Source organism: Panthera tigris, chromosome X (assembly GCF_018350195.1).
Source record: "Panthera tigris isolate Pti1 chromosome X, P.tigris_Pti1_mat1.1, whole genome shotgun sequence".
Lineage (NCBI taxonomy): Eukaryota > Metazoa > Chordata > Mammalia > Carnivora > Felidae > Panthera > Panthera tigris.
The window spans coordinates 41,612,801-41,623,286 of NC_056677.1; positions in this window are offsets into that span (position 1 = coordinate 41,612,801).

A 10,486-nucleotide genomic window follows, 5' to 3' on the forward strand; every position below is an offset into this window, starting at 1 on the left:
GATAAGAGTGCGGCCCCGAACAGCCGGGGTACAGAGTTTTTATAACCGATCACATCGTTTTATCATCACCTGGGAACAGAACAAAGAAACAATTTCCAGATGAGTTAGAAACAGTTGCCTAATGAGGTGTTTACTTTAGACTTTCTGCCTCTAAGTTGCAACCAGTGGATCTCCTTGACCCTGCCTCTGATGCTCTTTTCTTTGAACTTTTGCTTCCTTAATTGGTGAAGCCTAATTTACAAGAGTATGAGGCATAATTTATAAGAGTAAAGCAAGGCTGTTATCTCTTAACCTTCAATGTCAACACAAAGCTGTTATTTTTCAAGCTAAGCATTAGCCCTACACTACAATTTAACCCTTACAGTAGGACACAATAATCATAAGTACCAAATTGTCTGGGGGAGCCTTCCTTGCCCCCAGAGACCAGGTGGCTGTAATTCTCCAATATCACATCTCCACACAGAGTTTTATGAGCAGGGCCCAGGTGCTGCCACTCTTGCCAGGTGAAGTCCTCAACCTTATCTTCAACTGTCATTTATCTTGTGATTGCTCCATCTGAAATGATCATCTGTTAGAGAAGGTCATCAAGAGGATGTAACCACCAGGTGGCCTGTGAGCTAGAACCAGGCTGTTGGAGGCTCCTCACCTCCTCTCCTGTCATGTCCTTGGAATGTATACTCTGCCCACCATTCCCAAGTGAGCGCTGTTTGCAAGGATGCAGCCTCAAGAGAGTGATGTGTTGTGGAGACTACTTGGATTGTATACATGACTAAACCCCCTTAAGGCCTCTCTATAAACTGTTAAAATTCTGGCAGGCAGACACGGAGATCTGATCATCTTATGACCACCTAAGACAAGCCTCATAAGTTCCCTTGCTTATTAAAGCTGTCACTTACCAATGTGGAGTGGGTTGTCTCTTTCTTTGGTCTCTCATTGCACTCCATGAATGGGGGCCAGTTTGTGAAACAATAATTGGTGAGCCAAACAAAAGTCCAAACAAATGCATTGGTTTGCAACCCTCTTGGGAGCTCCCAGAGTACAATCTGAAACTGGCCACTGGTACTCAGAGGACAGGGAGAGAACAAAGGAAGAGGCAGGCCACTCCAGGTTAGTATGTAGCAGGTTTAATAAGCAAAGGAAACTTACATACAAGATTTGTCTTAGGCAGAAGCAAGATGAGTATATCCCTGCACCTACCCAGCAAATCTTAAAAATTTATATAGAGAGAAGCTTTAACTGTGTTTAGTCAAGTATACTATGCAGATGTTCTCAACACCACATCATTATCTCTGGACAGATTTGGATCTCTTTGAGGCCTATCTTTGGAGAAGCCTCTGGGAGTAGGAAAGGCAAGTGGAACCTGAACTTCAAGGAAAGGGTGGGGAGGAAGGGGCCTTCAATTGCCCTGGGTCCAGCTTACAGGTTAACTGTCAAATACTTCCTCTTGATGACTTTCTCCAACAAAATGGGCCTTGGGAAAAAGACATCCATAGGGGAAATCCCGAGGTGGCCATCAACCTCTCTGTGGGTAAGGGTGGCCCAGATATTAGATGCTTGTGGACTACTATGTGAGTAGGGGGATGCCCCATAACACTTGCTGGTTTGATGTGCTTGTTTGAGGAACAATGCAGAGTGTACTGCAGCAGAGAATGGAAAAAAAATGGCTGCCGCAGTGGGCTGACCACCTCTGTAAACAGTTCATCTGCCCAACTAGAGGCTGAAACTCAAGTTAGAAAGTTGGGAGAAGAGCTGAAATTAGAAAAGGACATGCAGTTGTCCACTACTTTGCTACCTTTGGGGCTGACAGACAAGGTGGAGGAACAGGATAATAAGTTGGAGACCTTAGCATGCCATTTTGCAAAGCTAGGAGGGTACAAACTGCTACAGATTAAGGTCTGAACACTTGTGGAAAAATCTGATTAGGATGCTGAGAGGTAGAATCCCTGGGAAAGTGAGGAGAGTGGAGAGGAGGGTATTGTGGTGATTGACAGTGGAAGAGACAAAGTGCCCCATGCTATATGACCCCTGATACAAAGGAAAATTTTAAATAGTAATTATCCTGACTTCTTTTTTTAATGTTTTATTTATTTTTGAGAGAGAGAGAGAGAGAGAGAGAGAGAAAGAGAGAGAGACAGAGTGTGAGTGGAGGAGGGGCAGAGAGAGGGAGACACAGAATCTGAAGCAGGCTCCAGGCTCCGAGCTGTCAGCACAGAGCCTGATGCAGGGCTCGAACCCATGAACTGTGAGATCATGACCTGAGCTGAAGTTGGATGCTTAACCAACTAAACCACCCAGGTACCCCGCCCCGCCCCCCCCCCCCGACTTCTGATAATAGAGAAATATATCCCAAACCCCCTAGGAAAAAAATTTGCATTCTTTCTCTGTCCCTTAAGATTGTAAATCTCATCCTGTCTTTGAAAAGTAAACACCCCAGGAGATAACTAAAACACTGCCCACGATTGCCTGAGACTGAAGAGAAAAAAAGGGGAAATAGGCTTTGAAAAATACTACTACAGAATCTACCTTGCCCCAAATCCATCCCACAGTTTCCAGAAGGTTACTTGTTAAAGGCAAATACAAATCATAAGTCCCCACAAATGTTAATGAAAAGTTTTAGCCAGGTAAGTGGGTAACCTTAACTTGTTCCATCTGATAAGTTTTAATATCAATAGTGTGCTCATGTAAAACTAAAACTTAATTTTCTTTCATCTGCTAAAAGAACAAACTTTTCTTGTACTATTGACCTGTTCTTAATGAAGTCGTGAAAGGTTTTTCTTACCTTTTAAGTAATCTGCCTCAAAAACAAAGATTCTGTGTTTTATCAAAATAATTTCCTGTGTTCAATGTTGTCTTTATGTCTTTGATTACTTAAGAAAACAGTATTCTCTATTGAAACCACTAAGGTTTTGTAACGATGTAACTTTCTGTATTTGCTTTTGAAGTCTTTGTTACTGATTAAATGGACAACTAAGTATTGTTTCACAGTGATCTATGATTCTGTTTAATCAAGTGTTTTAAATTATTTTGATATTTTTAGGGGCGCCTGGGTGGCTCAGTTGGTTAAGTGTCTGACTTAGGCTCAGGTCATGATCTCATGATTTGTGAGTTCAAGCCCACATTGGGCTCTGTGCTGACAGCTCAGAGCCTGGAGCCTGCTTCAGATTCTGTGTCTCCCCCTCTCTCTCTGCCCCTCCCCCACTCGTGCTCTGTCTCTCTCTCTCTCTCTCTCTCAGAAATAAATAAACATTGAAAAAAATTAAAAATTCTTTTGATATTTTTGACAAATGTCACAAATTCTGAAGTTTTTTTTACTTCAAACTAACTTTGGGATTTTCTAGACAATCCCTGGAACATCTCAAAAGATGTGTTCTCTCCTTATAAAAGGAAGATATTAAACTAATTTGGCTTATTTGATATGTTAAATTACAAGGGAAGCATTGTCAAATAAGAAGTGATGCTGAACTTTCATTAGGTTATATTTATATATGTTATATAAGTGCTCCAGAAATTGTATGAAATTTCTAAAACTCTGATATACCCTGGTATAATGTTATCAATCATAATTCTAGTTATTTTTTTTGTTTTATTTTATTTTTTATTTTTTAAAATTTACATCCAAATTAGCATATAGTGAAACAACGATTTCAGGAGTAGATTCCTTAATGCCCCTTACCCATTTAGCCCATCCCCCCTCCCACAACCCCTCCAGCAACCCTCAGTTTGTTGTCCATATTTATGATTCTCTTCTGTTTTGTCCCCCTCCCTGTTTTTATATTATTTTTGTTTCCCTTCCCTATGTTCATTCTAGTTATTTTTTAAAGGATGTCACAGAAATAGCAAACTTTCCCCCCAGATCTTTCTTACCACTTTTCTCAGACTCCTTCTCTCCCAGCAGAGCCTCAGGAAGCCTGTCACTCCCTGCCTTTATATAATTTAGAGTTGTTCTCTCAAAAAAAAGAAAGAAATAAAAAAAAGAAAAACTTTCCTTGTCAATTGGATTTTAATTAACTCTCATCAGATCTTTAATCATGACCATTTTTAAGTCTTTTGTCATCTACAGTTATTCTTTTTCTGTACTGCTTTTTCAAAAGTGTTACTGCAAAAGTGTTCCTACAAAAGTGTTTCACCTTCAAGGAGATTCGCGGAAAAGTCTCTAACAGGTACTGGTTTCTGGTAACTAAGAACTTGCCTTCATGTGGGAGGAACAACAATGGACCTTTCAAGTGCTTCCCTAAGGCTACTTGCACAGCCCCACAGTGTGTCCTGGGATGGTAGCCGGAGACCTGTCCCTGTTCTCTTTCCCCACATTGGGTAAAATGAGCCCATTACATTGATGATATAATGTTAACATGTGAAGATTTTCTTCTGCTGTAGGACACGCTACTGACTTTGCTGGAACATCTGTGAGTAAGAGGATGAGTCATTGAACCCACAGATAATTCAAGTCCCAGGCACAACAGTAGTTTTTGGAAGTTGTTTGGGTAAGATGCTCATTGTCTCAGACAATGAACTTGTGACAATGTCTTATGATTGATAAAATATAAGCCTATCCAACCCCTAAGAACATGAAAGAAATGCAAGCCTTTGTAGGAATTTTGGGTTTGGGGAGGACTTTTATTCTCCACTTGGCACAGTGCCTTCCTTCATCCCTTATACTGCCTGGGAAAGAAAGGGCAGGTGTGGGACTGAGGATCAAAACAGCAAGCCCCCTTTGAGAAGACAAAAATACTAATGAAGCAGATTAAAGCTATGGGAATCTCCCAAGCCTGTAGGGCTACCCATTGAGTTAGATGTGGCTCCAGGAGATATGGATTGGGTACTGTGGCAGAAGCAACAGGAGAGAGAACCCATAGGATTTTGGTCCCAGCTCTGGAAGGGGGCAGAAGCCCAACATACCCCCATAGAGTGACAGCTTCTAAAGGTATACACAGCACTCCTTCAGGTAGAGCCTCTCATGAAGAAAAACATATCATGGTAAGAACTTGCCTCCCTATCAAAGGGTAGGTTGAGAGTATGCTCCATCTACCCACCTCTGCCATGGTTCAAACCCCCACTTTGACTAAGTCACATGCCTATTTGCGACAGAAGAGTATCCCGTCTCTCAGCCCACTGGTTCTAGAAATGCAGGTGCTACTAGGCCCTTTAGAGTATGTAGATCCTCCAAATGCCCATGCGCCTACTCCTGTGGCAACTCTGCAGCCTGTAGAGTGGGAGTGTGGGGAATTCCTGTCGATGCCTGGTATACAGATGCCTAAAAACAGGACCAAGCCACAGAAGCCGTAAGGCTGAACTCAGAGTAGTTTGGTGATTGCTCATGAGCTCCAGCTGTTAACCCTTGGCACTGACAGTTGGGCTGTTCTAAAGGGGTTAACCCTATGACTTGGACAATGGGAAGCCAAGTAGTGGATGATCATGAATAACCCTCTTGGGGTCAGGATAGGTGGAAAGGCATTTAGATTCACCTTTGAGAACCTGAGGCAGTCTTTTCAGTCTTCTACATCCTAGGTCATAAGGCACTGACACCCCCTGGCAATCAGGCAGCTGATGCCCCAGCTTGAGTACAAGCTCTAACAACAGAGTCTTCAATAGATATAACAGATTAGGTGCATAGCAAGAGTGGCCACCATAGCACCCATTTGGGGTGGCATATTGCCCTTGAAATGCAGTGACTTGGTCAATGCAATAGAGCATGTATGTTCTAAACAGTGCCCAAGGCAGCTGCTGATAAAAGTCTGAGAACATCCATGGGAGTTTTCAACTGGTGAGAGATTAGCAAATTGATTATATTGGTCTCCCTTCCTCTGAGTGAAGGTTCTAAATATGCCTTTGTTTGTATGGACGCTGCATCTGGCCTAAGATTTCCCCCATCACTGTGCAAACCAGGCTGCCACCATTAGGGGATTAGAAAAGCTGCATAAGTACAGATACCCTCATTGACTAGACAGTTATGGGGGTCACAGTCCAAAGGTCATAATGTGCAAGATTGGGCAAAAGAATGTGGCATTCAACAGAGGTTCCATCTCCCCTGTAACCCACAGCAGCAGGACTGATAGGAAGAATGCAATATTAAAGCAGCAGATTAAATTACTAACAAGTAGGGGTGTGCCTGGCTGTCTCAGTTGGTGGAACATGCAACTCTTGATCTTGGGGTCATGAGTTCAAGCCCCACATTGGGCATGAAACCTACTTTAAATTAAAAAGTTTTAAGTGAAATAAATTACTAACAGGTAAAACCACATTGGCCAGGTGAACTAAAGTACTGTTGTAGCCTTTAAAACATTAATGATCAACCAGTAGGGCCTGTTGCCCCCTATGCCAGTCAGGGGACAATTTCTGAGACACCCAACACTAATAAGGTATGGAAGTCATAGGAGACAGTCATTGCCCTAACTTTCACCATGGATCAGCATGCTATGCTGCTCAGAACACACCTAGGAAAGGCATTACCTACTGGAATTTGCAATGGGACATTTCACCAGGATGGTCAAGTTCCTAAAATTTCCAATCTACCTTTCCTCAAGGCCAGGTGGGCACATTATGTTTTCCACTAGTATGATCATCTGGCTACCATCCTCGTCCCCTCCATTGGCCTGGAGGGTGTTATAGCATGTATAGAAACCTTACTAAATTCACCCGACAAAATGATAGCAAAGTCTTCATTTTATTTAATACTGAAATGTCTCTAATGAAAAAACTGTCCTCCAGAAAAGGACATTATTACTGCTTTGCAAAGAGGCACCTGTGCCATTATCCAGTGTTGTGTGTTCATACCTGATGAGTCTGCTAATGTATCACCCTTATTAAATCACATGAGTGTACAAGTGAATGTCTTGAGTGACCCATCCCCAAGCCTATAGGAATTAATAACTCAGTGGTTTGGGTCATGGGGTTCTTGGTGGAAAAAACTTGAGGAATTATCTTAATCTGGGTTTCCTTTTGCATGTGCCCATACTGTTGCTGTGGGTGTCTGCCTACAATGCTGCCAGATAGCCTCCAAAGGAGCCTCTTCCATGCTAGTGATACCTCTTGCTGACTGATCAGGGCCCATTTCAGAAGAGGGGCATGTGTAAGATTATAAGAGCCAGTCACAAGGGCTGGAATGTTGGAGGAGGTCATCAAGAGGACATGACTTCCAGTTGATTCGTGAGCTGGACCCAGGCAATGAGAGGCTCCTCACCTCTCCTGTCCTTGGAATGTACACTCTGTCCACCATTCTCACAGTGGGAGCCATTTTCAAGGATGCAGAATTCAGAGTAGTGTGTCAATATATGGCTGGTATATGTGACTGAACCTAGTTAAGACCTCTGTAAGCTTAAGATCCTGGCTGGCAGGTGTGGAGATCTACTCATCTTGCAGTCACCCAAGACAAGCCTCATAGGTAATTTCCCTTGCTTATTAAACTTACCACCTACCAATCAGAAATAGTCTGCCTCTTTCTTTGGTCTCTCCTTGCCCTCTGTGTACAGGGGCCAGTTAGCAAACCAAAATCATCCCTAGGTGATGAAAAGATATATGGGACCTTCTTGCCTGTAAAGTGCTGAAAATGTTCAGGGGTGAAAAGGTCCTGATCCCTTTTGGACACTGGAGGTGCTTGTTCTCTCACCTCCCAAGAGAAATGGCTAGACTTCACCAGGATATATATAATTGGGCAGCTTTATTATGTAGTCCATGAGTCTACCCCTTTCTCAGTATTCAGAGGCCCCCAAGTCCAAGCAGGTGCCGTAAATTCTGAATCATGTCCTCTTACAATTGATCAAGTTACCAAACCAGACCTCATCTTCACATTTGAGAAAGAAGAGCCTTGGATGGCAGAAAAACCTAAAGTTGCATAGGTGAGAACTAGGAAGACTAGGGATGGTGCATGGAAGGTTCCAGCTGGTGAGGGAGGTTTCTTCGACATGCCATCAACATACCTTTGGTCTTCCTTAAAGGAGAGGAGGTAGGCTTCCAATGATTGTAGGACGTGGGTGTGAACCCCTCACAGATTAAATGACCTTTCCACATCCATCCCCACCCCCACCCCATATTCTTTACTTAGCTTTGAGAAAGAACCATGCCTGCCTTCTTTGTCCTCAAAATCTTGTAGCTGCCTCTTTCAGCTGGAACAAGCCCTTCTAGGTCATACTCCCTTTCCCTGGCCTTTTCATTTTCTAACCCTCCAGTTATCACCTGTCCCTTTTCTTATGCATTCCAGCATCTATATATCTGTCCTTCACTTTGTGACCTTTGTTTCTTCTTCCTTCTCTCACCCTTGTGAGAAGCCCCAAGCTGTTTTCTCCGTTTTACAATCAGATTCCACCCCACCGACATGTAAACTCCTTTCAAGGATCTCCATTACATGGCCCCATCTGTTAGTCTTCTGTTCCCCAAAATTGAAGCCATGGTGTTTTCTAGTTGATGGCAGTACAAAGAAAAACAGTTTCTGTGTTTGAGCTTATATTTAGCAGCCTTGCAAAATTCACTTAAGTCTATTTCTAGATGCTTTTGGGTTTTTCTGTGTGTGTGTGTCATCTGTAAAAATTGAGAGCTTTATTCCTTTCATGACTCCTCTCCTGTCTTGCTGTATTTCATGAAGGCCTCCAGTACAGTACAGTGTTGAATAGAAGTGGGCACAAGAAGCCCCCTAGTCTCATTCCTAATCTCAGGGGAAAAATTTTTACTGTCACCATTAAGTTTTTGTTTTCTTAATACACCCTTTATCAGACTAAGCAAGTCCCTCCTATGCTAGTTTGCTAAGAATTTATATATGGATGGGTATTGAATCGTATGAGATCCCCTTTTCTGCATCTATAGAGATTACATGATTTTCTCCATGAATTACATTGACTAAATGATCTTCATTGGCATAAAGTTTTTTCATAATTTCCTAATTTTTTTTAATGTTTATAAAATCTGTACTGAAGTACACTATATCATTCGTAATTTGAAAATTTGTGTTTTCCCATTTTTTTCTTGATCAGTCTAGGGTTTCTCACTTTTATTAATCTTTTCAAAGAATTCCCTTTGATTTTCGCTTATTGCTTGTCCTCTAGAGGACATGAAAAAAAGTATGATGGAGGAAACTCCTCAGTGTTAAGCATAGATAGGAAGCTAGAAGCTTGAGATATACCAAAACTCATAAGGTGTGAAGTATAAAGAATGAGTAAGCAAGCTGCTTTTGAAGCACAGGCAGAATTCATAAGATGTGTTAAATACAGTTGGCAAGTAAATTAGTAGGTGATAGGATACACTAAAGATAAATAGAATGGAATATATGATGGAACAAACAAGTGTTAAAGATAGTAAGGAATGCAAAGACTAGGTCATAAGGTATCCTAACACCTGAGCCAACAGCTAAGTTTTACTTAAATTCACCACTAGTTGGTGACGCTCAGTATTGTTCCATGGATCACAGATAAAACCCGGGACCGTGCGGGAAGCTATTGGTGAGTTACAGTGGAGGCAAACAGGGTATGTCATTGCCCCTGAGCATTTTCAGTCTGACCAGGCCCCTTGTTTCAACTTCAAACTCTGGTCCTCATAATCCAGGAGGCTGATGCAAGAGATAGGGAAACACAAAGGGAGAGCAAAGATAAGGTGTATGAACATTACATAACAAAGGATTCAGGAAATGTGGTCCTTCACCGTTTGTATCCTATTCTAAACTTACCCATCTCTTCTCCTTTGCTTCTTGGTGGGTTTTTAAATACATATATCTTAGTGTTTTTAAACTGACAATAAGCCACATGCCTTGAGCATTTTATTTTGGTCTGTGAGCCCTTCTATTCTAAGACCCCTGGGATAGCTTGCCTGGTAGTATATATTGGAGTCCATCACTGTATCAAGGGAATGTCTCATATTAACAATTCCCAAAGGATGAGGTGAGAAAAGATCATAATTCACAGTTTGTGGACAGTTTGTCTTATTTACTAAAGAAATAAGACAATATGAAGTAACTGGTTAAAATATTGGGGGCCCAATACTGATCTGGGTGGTTATAGGGCCAATCAAGGGTCACAGGACCGATCTTAGGGATTCCAGGGTAGTCTTGAGGGTCCTAGGAAACAAGTTGAAGAAACATCATTATGTATATCATTTTAGAGATTTTAGCTAAAGCAAGAAGACAAATAATTGGCATAAATAATGGGAGACAGGATTCAGGGCTGGCCTATGGGCACAGCAGAGCTGATTTGGGGGTGCTATCGGGGATACATTTGTGATAGAGCCTCTCCCTCTCCCAATGTATACAAATAAGAACAAGAACATAGAACATGGAAGGGACATTTGTTGAGCACTGTGTCCCAAGCATGGGCTGTTCCCATCCCGTATACCTGTAATCACCGTGGGGTCCTCAGGGCAGCGCCTCTTTGTGCAGAAACCTGTGACCACCTCCTGCCTCCTCCACTCAGTCCTCACCAAACCCCTATCACGATCAGATCCCACGTCACTGAGACCCCAAAACCCTACGGCCCAACACAAGTCCCTGTTACGACAGATCCAGTGGTCT